General features: G+C 37.6%; 1 pseudogene; it reads left to right on the top strand.

The window, feature by feature from the left end:
• The first annotated feature begins 9,259 nt into the window (after nucleotides 1–9,259).
• LOC144252019 (Golgi apparatus membrane protein TVP23 homolog B pseudogene) lies at nucleotides 9,260–9,685 on the top strand (annotated as a pseudogene).
• The last annotated feature ends 1,790 nt before the right edge of the window (nucleotides 9,686–11,475 follow it).

The raw sequence follows: 11,475 nt of genomic DNA, 5'->3' as shown, positions 1-11,475 counted from the left end.
TGTGGCTCGGGCGGTGGCGCGCTCGCCTGGCATGCGTGCGGCCCGGGTTCGATTCTCAGCACCACATACAAACAAAGATGTTGTGTCCACCGATAACTAAAAAATAAATATTAAAAAAAAAAGAATTTATGGACTCAGTGAGATGATCAAGGAATTTCAGAGCCCTCAATAAGTACACAATATTGAGTGTCAGAGGAGGACTCATTGAGGATATTTCCTGAGTGTTGGGGACCTCCATGAGAATGTTCCATGAGTGCTGAAGGCCTGAATGAGGACATATATGTGCTCTAATAGGAAGAGACCTGTGCTAGCCTATTATGTGTGACAGTGCCTTCATATGGACATTTAGTGTCAGAGTCCAGAGGGAGGCTATCACCTGAGTGTCTGAATCCTCATTGAGATTGATACATTTTTCAGAAGATGTCCTGAAAATATTTGGTCAAAGTCAGAGGCCTTAATAAGGATGTGATAGGTATCAATGTCTTCATTGAGATTATTTTGCTATTACTATTGGTCTCAACCAGGGTATTTTCTCTTAAGAGGCCTCAGAGAGTTGAGTATATATGTTAGAGACTAGGGGTAGAGAATGTAGGTATCATAGCCTCACTCACTCTGTTATGTGAGTATGAAGGTCCTTAGTGAAGAAAATTTTCTGACTAGAAGAGGTTTATTGAGAATAGTTTCCTCAGTAAGTATACTTTAGAGATGAAATTTCTAGTAAGTTTTTTTTTTAATTTTTTTAGTTATACAGGACACACTAACTTTATTTTGTTTATTTATTTTTATGTGATGCTAAGGATCGAACCCAGGGTCTCACACGTGTAAGGCGAGCACTCTATCACTGAGCCACAACCCTAGCCCTCCAGTGAAGAACTTCTATGTGTCAGATGTCTCATTGAGAATAAGGGTAGGAGTGCCAAGGTACCCAGTGAGGGACACTGTATGTGATGGAGTTTTCAGGGTTGAAAGAACATCAGTGTGAAAGGCCTCAGTGAGATTATGAAATGAGTATCAGAGGCCTTAATGACTACATATTACATGGAAGAGGCTTTACTGAGAAGATGATTTTTCTCAGACTGGTCAGTGAGGAAAATATGGGCTCAAATGAGTAGTAGTCCCTCGTCTACAAAGGTTGGAGCCCTCTGTGGGGATTTCATATGTGTCAGAGACCTCAATGAGACACATGCATGTGTCAGAGGACTCATTGTACATACTATGTAACCTTTGGAGGTCTCAGTTATATTTTGAATATCTATCAGAGCATTAATCTGTGCAGACAACAGGTATCCCAGAGCACTTGGTAAGATAGTACTTCAGTGTTAGAGGTCTTATGGAGGTCATTATCTGAGCTTTAGAAGCCTAAGGGTGGATATTATATTCATTTCATTGTCCTGCATGAGAATGGTATCCACTGCAGAGTCCTCAGGCAGTATGTTACCAGTGTGAGTGGACTCAGTGCTATATGATGTGAATGTGAGAGGCCTCATGGAGGAATCATGGGAGTTTCAGAAGAGGATACATTGAGGATATGATATGAGTATCAGATACCTGCTTCAGGCTGTTATAAAAGTGTCCAAGGCCACAATCATTATATCTTATGTGTCAGAAACTTCAGTGATAACACTGTATTTGACATAGGCCTCTGTGAGAATATTGTAGGTGGATGAGGCTTCTCATAGATATTAAGTGTCAGAGTCTAGAGCCAGGGTGTTACCAGACTGCCTGAGGCCTCAGTAACAATGTGAACATGACCAAGGTCACAGTTTAGATATATTATTGATGTCAGAGGCCTCTGTGATGATGTGATATGTGTCCAAGGCTTCAGTGAGAATGTGATGTGTTTGTTACAGACCTCACATTGGATATTATACTTCATAGAGGCTGCAGTAAATTTACTATACCTGTCAGAGGCCTCAGGTTTCACTTATGGAAAGACGCCTCCATAAGTATATGATGGCTGTCAAAAAGATTCTAAGTGGAAGAGACCTCTGTTAGTCAATTACATGTGTCAGATGTCTCCAATACTACATCATTAATACTAGGGGCCTCAGTAAGCCTCTTATAGGTCCTGTAGGTTGCAATGTAGATACTGTATGTGTCAAGTCCTCAGGGAGTTAGAGGCCTAAAGGAGTATATTATATCTGCCAGAGGTTTAAGGTAGGATATTAAATGCTCCTGACTCTTCAGTGAGGCTATTAACTGAGTCAGTGGATTCAGCATTGATACTTCATTGCTGTCAGAGGCCTCAGTGAGGACACTATTAGGGTCACAGACGTCATTGAGTCAGAAGTCTTAGTGACAATGGAGGATATATGAGAGGTCTGAGAATATCACATGCATCTGAATCTTCAGAGATAATATTTTGTGTGCCAGAGGCCTCAGCAAGTATATGGGCTACAGGCCTCAGTGTTGATATTACATGAGCATCAAAAGCCTGAGGGAGGAGGCATTGAATGTGCCCTGAGGGAGGACATTTAAAATGTGTCTGAGGCCTAGCTGAGGATAGTTTGCTTGTTGAAGGGCTAAGGGAAAATATTGTTTTGTCAGAGGCCCCAGGCAGATACCAGGTGTTAGAGGCCTTAGTGTGGGTAGGTGTGAGAACCCTGAATGAAGATTTCAAATATTTCAGAAGCCTCAGTGTGACTACAATGTTATTATCACAGGACTCAGTGAATATACTAGGTTAGTGTCAGAGGACAAGAAAGGACTTTCTATACATCAGAATCCTCTAGGAGTTTATTATATGGATTTCAAAGACCTCAGGAAAGATATCATATAATTCTTGGAGCTGTGAGTGGGGACATTTTAAGTTTCAGAGTCCTCAGGAAGTTGATTAGGGGTGAACGTATCTTCAGTGTGATTGCATATGAATGTCAGATGCCTTAGTGAGTATGGGATATGAATGTCAGAGGAGGCATGGAGGATATCCTATCAGGGTAAGAGACACCCAGGAGAATTCTATATAAATAGCATAGACCAAATGTGGATATTGCAGGGGTCAGAGTCCAGTGTACCTATGATAAGAGTAGGAGGCCTCTGTAATCCTATCATATACCTTAGAATCTTCATGTGGATATTTACTGTCAGAGTCCAGAGCAAGGCTATGAACTGATAGTCAGAAGCCTCAGTGAAAAATCATACATGTGATCCAGGACTCTGTGAAAACATTATGTCCAAGTCAGAGGCCTCAGTGAGAATGGGTCAGAGTTTTCATTCAGCTTACTCCATGATTGCCACAGGACACAGTTAGGACATGTTCTGTGTTCAGGGCCTCAGTAAGTTGATAATATGCATCTGAGGACTCAGTGTGGATAATATATGTGAGAGAACCCCCAGTCACACTAATATATGATGTAAACATCCTTAGTAAGGAAAATATTTGATTGGAATAGACCTTGTTGAAGGCATTGCATATGTTTGACATCTTGGTGTGTATAATCTATGGCTTAAATGTCTCATGAAGGAAATCCTATGTGTCTGAGGCCTCACAGAATATATTATGGAAGTGCCAGGCTACTCAGTAAGAACATTGCATGTGTTAGAGTCCTCAATGAAGAGATTATACCACTGTCACATCCCTCAATAGGATATTACAGTGTGGAATGCCTCAGCATTTGTACAGCTTGGGTAAGAGTCCTCTGTGGAGTTATTGTCTGTGTCAGAGACTTCAAGTGGATACTTAAAACTGTCATAAGGATCTGTGTTGATAGGAAGGTACTTTCAGAGTCTTCAGTGATTTTTTTAATATTTTAGACAATAGGGGTCTTTGTCAGTGAGGCTCTTAGGTGTGCCTGAGTTCTTGCTGATATATACACTGATGGCCAAGAGGATTGAGGATATTTTTTGAGTCTCACACGTCTCTATAAATAAGTTGTGTAACTGTCAGAGGAACAAGGGAGGAGAGGATATGAGTGATAGAGATCAGAGTGAAGATATTGTACACTTAAGAATCCTCAATAAATAGAATAGGAGTGTTTATGGACTCAGTGAGATAATCAAGAAATGCCAGAGACCTCAGTGAGTATCTAATGTGTCAGAGAAGGACTCACTAAGGATATTACATGAGTGTCAGAGACCTCCATAAGAATGTTTCTTAAGTGCCATAGGCCTGAGTCATGACATATATGTGCTGTAATAAGAAGAGGACTCTGTTAGCATATTATATGTGAAAGTTCTTTGAGGATCAAAAACCTGAGTGAGAATAACACATTTGTTAGGGGACATACTGAAGATATTCTGTCAAGGTCAGAGGCCCCAGTGAAGATGTGATATGTGTCAGACTTCACTGAGTTTATTTTGTTATTACCACATGCCTCAATTAGGATTGTTAAATATTTGTGTCAGAGGCCTCAGGGTAGATAGTATAAGTGTCAGAATCCTCACTTACTATTTTATATGACTGTGAGGTGAAGAAAACATCGGAATATTAGAGGCCTTCCTGAGGATTTTGTCCTCAGTGAATATATTTTAGGGCTCAGAGTTCTCAGTGAGGAAATTCTATGTGTCCAGAGGCCTCCTTGAGAATAATGATGGCAGTGCCAGGGTACCCAGTGAGGACATTGTATGTGATGAAGTTTTCAGGGTAGAAAGAATATCAGCCTCAGTGAGATTATGAAATGAACACCACAGGCCCTCGTGATGATCTAATATGTGTAAGAAGCCTCATTGAGAATAGAATCTCTCTCAGAGGTCAGTGAGGAAAATACAGGCTCAAATGACTCATTCCATACTGTACATAGGATGGAATCCTCAGTGGGGATTTTATATGTGTCAGAGACCTCAATGAGACATATATGTCTCTGAGGACTCATTGTACCTCATGTTACCTACAGAGGCCTCAGTACTTTTGGTTGACTCTCAGAGGGTCTAAATCTGTGTGGACTTCTGGTGCCCCAGAGCACTCAGTGTGATATTCCTTGAGTGTCAGAAGCCTTGATTAGGATATTTCTGAATGACAGAAGCCTCAGGGTGGATATTATATTGATTTCACTGTCCTGTATGAGGATTATATCCATTTCAGAGTCCTTAGTAAGAATATCATTAGTGTTTTGGGGCTCAAATGAGATAGGGTGTGAATGTCAGAGGCCTCAGGGAGGATTCATGTTGGCTTTAGAGGAAGACTCACTGAGGATGTGATTTGAGTGTTAGAAACCTTTCTGAGGCTATTATAGAGGCTTCATATAGATATTAAGTGTCAGAGTCCAGAGCCAGTGTATTACCAGAGTATCTGAGGCTTCACCAACCCATACCCTTGAATGGGATCAAGGTCACAGTAAACATATCCTGTTCATGGCAGTGGCCTCAATGAGGATATGTGGTAGATTCTTCAGTGACAATATAATGTGTTTGTTACAGGCTTCACTTTTGACATCACATTTTGTAGAGTCGGCAGTAAACTTACTATACTTGTCAGAGGCCTCAGTTTTCTCCTATAGAAAGGGACCTCTGTGAGTACATGATGGCAGTACCAGAGGCATCAAGAAGACATTCCAAGTGCAAGAGACCTCTGTTATCCAATTATACATCTCAGATGTCTCTAATACTTTATTGTTAGTATTAGAGACCTCAGTATGACTCTTATAGATACTGTAGGTGTCAATGTAGATATTAAATATTTCAAAGACCTCAGGAAGTTAGAGGCCTCGGGGAGTATATTATGCCTCTCAGATGGTTCAGGGAGTATTTTAAATGCACCAGCCACCTCAGCAAGGCTATTCCTGAGTCAGATGTCTCAGTACCAGTACTTCATTATTGTCAACAGCCTCAGTGAGGATACCATTAGGGTCACATGCCTCAGTGAGAATACTAAATGCATTTGAATCCTTAGTGACAATGGGACTTGTTTCAAAGGACTTATGATATCATATGTTTTAGAGTCTTCTCTGAGAATATTATAGTTGTCAAAAGAGTCAGTAAGTAATATATTATATGTCAGAGCCCTCAGTGAAGACAGTGTCTTTTTAAATAGTTTCATGTGTTTAGTGAGAGCTCTGAATAAAAATATTATTGTGTTTCAGAGGCCTCAATGTGGTTTTTCTTATTTGTCACAGGCTCTCATGGATATTTTATGACTGACACAGGCCTCAGTAATGATATTGAGCATGTTAGAAACCTCTGTGAGGACATTATATGTCAGAGCCCTCATTGATTATATGTGTATAGAGGACTCATTGAAAATATTATAGGTGTCAAAGAGCTTAGTTTTTATGTGAGTTTTAGAGATCTTATTGAGAATATTTTTTATATGACATAGGCTTCCACAAGGATTTCATATACGTGTCAAATGCCTCAATGAAGATATTATATTTTTCCTACTTCTCTGTGAGGATATCTTATGAGTTTGATGGTTTGACATGTTATTTTCTAGGGGTCTCCATGTGTATGTGATATCAACCAGTGTTATCATTAATGATATTTATTGATAACAAACTCATATTATTTCAGTGCATACTATATATGTTAGAGTCTTCATAAGGATATTATATTGTATTTAAAGCCTCAGTGAAATGTTTTATAAGTGTAAAAGGCCTAATTGAGGGTATTATACTATTCTTTCCTGTTAAAACAAAACAGGAAATGAATGGTCAAAGCTATTCCCAAATGCTTCAAGCAGGAATGAAGTAAGCAGCAAAGTACTATAGAGTTGGATAACAAACAAAATCTTGGAGTAAATATCCAGATGCTCATTTATTTACAAATAAATGACTAAACAGATAAACAAAAGAGGCTAAATAAAAACCTCTTATCCGGAATTTCAAGTAATTGAGGTGGACATTTGGCCCTCAAGGAGTTAGGCCTAACTTCCCACTCCTTAAGAGGGGGCTCTGCATAGTGTCTTACTCCAAAACAATATATATATATATATATATATATATATATATATATAGAGAGAGAGAGAGAGAGAGAGAGAGGGAAACATAACTTACATAACTTCACAGTGAGAAATCTGGTAAACACTACATCAGTCAGGTGAGCACCTTGAGGATATGAAATGAAGAACAGCACTTCATCTGTAATCTGCTTTCCCCATTCCATAACCTGTCTACATATGAGAAAAACATCAACTGAAAATCTAAAAAGTACCTGACAGGTACTCCTCAACTGTCAGGTCCTCCTCAACCATCAAGGGCATCAGAGAAATTAAGGTCAGAGAAACTGTCGCCACGAAGAAAAGCCTATGGAGATAGGATGACTGTCTTGCGGGATCTTAGATGGGGTCCTGGAACTGAAAGAGGCTGTACTGAGAATCCAAAGGAAACACAGACATTAGTTAATAAGAGCATATCAGTATCTGTTTATCATGAAAAATCATGTATGAAGTTAACACATCTGAGATAGCTCACGTAAGTCATAAGAGAAAAAAACTGGGTAGAAGTTACATAGTAGATCTCTGCATTTTTTTTTTGCAATTTCTGTGTAAACATAAAACTTCTCTAAAATAAAATCTTAAGATATGGCTATATTTTTCAAATACCTGCTCATTTAATTACTCAGAATGTCAATTACTAATAATTGACATTCTTAACTAGTTCTGCATTTTGTTAAGAGCATTTATAACAAAAATGTGTCAAACTAACATAATGTAAGATAAATACTTATTTTATATGTGTTATGTTAAAGTAATAATATGTTTAAACTTATCATTATTTATTTTGCTATTGCTAGGTTACGGATTTTCTCTCTAAAAATTTCAAAACTTTAGAGAAAAAATCTACATTTTAGAGACACTATTTCAAGTCATGGTTGAACTTTTTCAAAAGAGTCATGATAAAAAATATGTTACAAGAGCAGATTGATTCATTGTGAATGAATCATTGATCCCAAGGAATTCTTATCTTTCATTTGTTTCTATGTATACCCTTCAACCTTAATAGCATCAAATATTTGCCACTAGGAAAAATATTTAAAAGAAAAATGTAAACAGAATTTGTGACAATAACTTATGATGCTTTCTAAAAAAAGAAAAATTGAAAAGAATATCAGAGTCAGCTTCCTCCATGATGTTCTTCAGAAGTGGTAAAACTAGAGAAACTTCTTGGAAGCATGGTTTATGAGTGATCTTAGATATTCTCGTGTTTTACGGGGAAATTATATTTTAGAAATCATAAAAAATATTGGCTGCCCAAACTCTTGAATGTTTTCAAATGTAGTTGAATTTCTATGTAAGTTTCTCATTGATATAGCTAGTCATAAAGCTAATAAAAACAAAGAATCTATGGGGCTTATGGGGCTAGGATGTAGCTCAGTGGTGGCATACCTTATCCAGAATTCAGGAGGTCCTGGGTTTGATCCCTAGCACCACAATTTTTTTGTAAATCAATGCCTTATTTGTGTAATCAAATAGAAAGTGAACAATCACAACTCTTAGGAAAATGTTAAGTCTGAAAAACAGTTAAGAATCAAAATACTCTTACAATAGAAATAGCCTATTGTGACCAGAGGTGTCACATCATAAACTATATTCACATTAAATATCCTCTCAGAATAATAAAAAAAACTTTGATGACCATTTAGAAGGAGAAAATGGCTATAATATAGATTAGAAAATTATTAAGAAATTAGAAACATGAGGTGAGGGGCTGTGGGCACGGAGAGCGGCTGGCCTAGGCTTGGCGGGTGGAAGGGTCCCTCCTGCAGGGTTTGTGGAGTGAGCTGGGCGCACAGGGATGGTTGTGTTGTGTCCCCTCTGGCTGTCCATCTTGAGGAAGAGCTGAGTGGGCGGGAAGGATGGAGGACCAAGGGTAGTTGTTGTGGAGGTGATCTGGGTGCTCCGAGGCCCTCATAGGAGGAGTGACCCAGGAATCCCCGAGTTCAGGAAGCTTGGGGGTGTGGAGAGGAGAAGCCCATCCTCAACCAACGCCAAGCGCTGGGCGGATCTGATGTTGGGCTGCAGAAATGCTCTGTGTGGTGGGTGGGGTGCTGGTGGTCTTTTTCCTTGGCCCATCTTGCACTTCATGCACTTGAGGAAGTGAAAGGGGTGCAGCCTCCGGGCACCTCTTCAGCTCCCTTGTGACCTGCCCTGTAGGGGTACCCTGCAATCATGTAGGAATAGGAGACGCTGGCAGAGCCTTACACTCAGGACAGCAATGATGACACTGAAGATGTTTCATTGTTTGATGCAGAAGAAGAGACAACTAATAGGCTAAGAAAATCTAAAATCCGACATCCAGTGGCATCATTTTTCCATTTGTTCTTCTGAGTCTGTGCCATTATAGTCTATCTTCTCTGTGAATTGCTCAGCAGTAGCATTATTGCTTGTATGGTGACAATTATCTTGTTGTTGTCACGTGACTTTTGGGCAGTGAAGAATGTCACAGGTAGAGACTGATGGTAGGCCTTGGGTGGTGGAATCATATTGATGAGGATGGAAAGAGTCATTGGGTGTTTGAGTCCAGGAAGGCATCTCCTCAGGAGAATAAAACTGTTTCAGAAGCTGAATCAAGAATCTTTTGCTTAGGACTAATTGCCTGTCCAGAGCTGTGGGTGATATTTGCCTTTAGTGCTCTCTTCTCCCTCAGAGTAAAATGGCTGGCATGGTTACCATGGGTGTGGTGCTACAGGGTGCCAACCTGTATGGTTACATTAGGTGCAAGTGGGCAGCCAGAAGAATTTAACCAGCATGGCTACCTGGTATCTTGGAATGCAGTTTTTAAGACAAAACACCAGAAATGAACAGACTTCTTGAATAGAGAGAAAATTATGTTTTCTGTGATACTGGGGAATGGCTGAAGAGATTCATGATCATGAATTGTTTAGAACTCAGTCCAGTGTAAAAAGGAGCATTGATTTTTGTTTGTTTGTTTTGTTTTCACTTGCAAAGTTACTATAAAAACTGTTTTTTTTTTAAACAAAGTTTTAATTTTCTTTTTCTAGTATTTGAGGCTGGGAAGTATGATATCATTAAGAACATTGTCAGAATTTATTTTATGGTGTACATATGTATGCATATAGTAATGTATCTGTATATCCCAAATTAATGTGTTAGTTTACATATGTTACAGAGATATTTGCATTTTGATCCATAGAATATAGGATGTTCTTAATCTATCTCAAAGGTATGTGTGTTTACATATTATTTCTATAGGTTATTTTCAGAAATAAGTTGATTTCATGATTAAGAGTAAACACTTGGTTTCTGTATGAGTTAAAAAAATTGTTAATATTAAATATATACTTCATGTTGAAATTGTTTACCTTAGACATGCACAAGTGAAACTAGATTCTAAAATTTTCTTTTATTTTTATACTTAAGGTCTAAATAATAAACGGAATCTTTATAGTTTATGTTTAAGGGATACCCATGGATTGCTGCTGTTCTATTTATTTCATAGAAAGGATAGTCATATTTTATTTTGCAACTTCCTGGAAACTCTTCAGTGGTCTCTGGACTAATAAAATCTTTTAGTACTAAATGAATATTATTCTTATGTCATAGTAAAAATAATCATTTAAATACTTGGCATAATAAATACCTAAAGACATTTTATGAATCTATATTTTCTTGCTATAGTGGGGATATTGTAAATCATACATGTGTATTAATAATTTTTCTTAAACAAGGCAATATATTTAACTGTAAACTAAACCAATCTACAAATTATTGTCGGCAGTTTTAAATTCTGTTGAGATACTTCAAACTTTGTTGGAGTCTTTTAATCAGCAGATTATGTTGTAAATGTATTTGTACATTGTTAAAATATGTTTAAAGATGTTTTGTTTTAGTTGAATAAATGTGTATTGGAGTGAAAAAAAGAAATTAGAAACATGATAATGACATAAAGTTCTCTAGGCCATACTAGGCACTTTGAACTGTAATCACAGCTATTTTGTAGCTTGAAGCAGGAGGATCACAAAGTTTGAAGCCAGCCTCAATACCTCAGGAACTTAGCAAAACCCTGTCTCAACATAATATTTTAAAAGGGCTGAAATTCATTGCTTGCCTAACATAGTCAAGGTTATCAGCTTAATTCTCATCACCATAAATAAATTTAAAAGAATACTCCAAACCAAGCATATAATATGAGACAACTGGGGGATTTATAGAAAAATGTGGAAACCATTATGTTGAATACCCCAAAATAATTCAACTATATTTAATTATTTTTCAGCTCATGATATTAACATGTCTAGTCTCCACTTATATTACTTCATTAAAATATGGTAAAAAGTGTATGTATGTTTTAAATGATTTCAAAATATGAGTTATAGTCAACTCATATTTTGAAATCATTAATATATAATATAGAGCACCAGCATTTATATAAAATGAAATCACGTGATTTCCTACACAAAGTAATATTTAGTAAGTACTAATGTATACACACATTATTTCAAAAGAAATTAAGATTGATGAAATCAAAAGGTCACTGGTATGCTTTTAAGTGATGTTTTGAATATATGAGAAACACTTAATAGAGTTCTCCAAAAAGAACTTCTGACAATATATAAAGCATGCTTATTAGAAGGTCAATTCCC

This window comes from Urocitellus parryii, unplaced genomic scaffold (assembly GCF_045843805.1).
Source record: "Urocitellus parryii isolate mUroPar1 unplaced genomic scaffold, mUroPar1.hap1 Scaffold_355, whole genome shotgun sequence".
Classification (NCBI taxonomy): domain Eukaryota; kingdom Metazoa; phylum Chordata; class Mammalia; order Rodentia; family Sciuridae; genus Urocitellus; species Urocitellus parryii.
The sequence above is the reverse complement of the archived record's forward strand: the minus strand, read 5'-3'. Positions and strand labels throughout refer to the sequence as shown.